We start from the raw sequence: 1313 nt of genomic DNA on the forward strand, positions 1-1313 counted from the left end.
TAATATTGAAACACAGTGCAGAATTTTAATAGAAAATATTGTTTTTCCAAACCTCCAGTCTTTATTAATGCCCCTGGGCAGGGAATGATATTGCTGGCGATATAGCAGTCTTTGTTCATTTTAAATTTATTAAACATAATGCACTTCATTTTCAAACATTTTACTGTTTCTTTTTAATTTCACTCAGTGTAAGTACAGAATAAAACCTTTTTAAACATTTAAGATATTGAAAACCCATATACGGATATATAACGGAAACGCTCTGGCCATCAAATAAATTTAAGTAGAAGCAATTGTAATTTTAAGCTCCCAAGTATTATCCCCTTCAGACATTAAGGCAGTATCAGTAACCATCAAATGAGAGTGTGTGGAGGAGAGGTTGGGCGGTTCCCGCCCCCGGGAGACCTCGCCAGAAAGACCAGCCAGGGAGGGTGGGGCCGGCAGCCCCTCTTCGGGCGGCGGGGGCGGGCACTGGCTCCCTTCCTTTCCTTGGCCCCAGCAAAGTCTTCCTGTGAGGCCAGAGTGATTGTATATAAGATGCCCCCACCTCTTTGGTCCTGTTCACCTGGATCAGGGGCTCACTCCCCCAGGGCACTCCACAGCCGGACACAGAGGCTTTCCGGGTTGGAAAGGTGTTTCTTCCCTTTCTAAATCATGTCAGGCTCACCCCGACCCCAGCCAACATGCTTCCAGGCCTGCCCACAGAGGTGGGCTCTGGGAGTGTTCCCAAGCCCTGGGGAGGGAGCCTCCACCGAGATCGTGTCCCCGACCCCTCCTTCCGGCTCCCGCATCTACCCCTAGACCCAACCCCCCAGCGTAACTCACACCCTCATCCCCTTTCCCGAGGAATCCAAACCCCGGTTTAATGAGTCGTGAAGTGTGAGAACTTCCGGAGCCTGCAGCGCCCCTGATGCCAATTCCAGATGTGCGAGTTGGGAGGGGTGGGTCTCCCGGTCGGTGAGGACCCAGCCGCTTCGGTCAGAGGGAAGCGTCCAGGACCCAGGTTCCAGCGATCTGGGCCCTGAATTGGAAACAGGCAACTTCTCCACTGAGAAATTACTCTTTTTATTTCTTGTAGCGTTCCTGGTGCCCTATTTCACGGCACCAACAAACGGGATATTACTTTTAAAACACTATGAAATACCGGGTCCTGTCCTCGGAGCTATTTCGGGGGAATTCAATTTTCGCTGAATGGTGAGAAGCTCCAGCATTTCTTTTGGGGGCGGATGAGTGGCTCAATGGGAGAAAGGGGAATATTTTCAGGGACTGTCTTGGCATTCCAGGGAGGCTTGTGGGTGTCAGGGCCACACACT

The sequence above is a fragment of the Saimiri boliviensis genome, chromosome 1 (assembly GCF_048565385.1).
Source record: "Saimiri boliviensis isolate mSaiBol1 chromosome 1, mSaiBol1.pri, whole genome shotgun sequence".
In the NCBI taxonomy this organism is placed as follows: Eukaryota; Metazoa; Chordata; class Mammalia; order Primates; family Cebidae; genus Saimiri; species Saimiri boliviensis.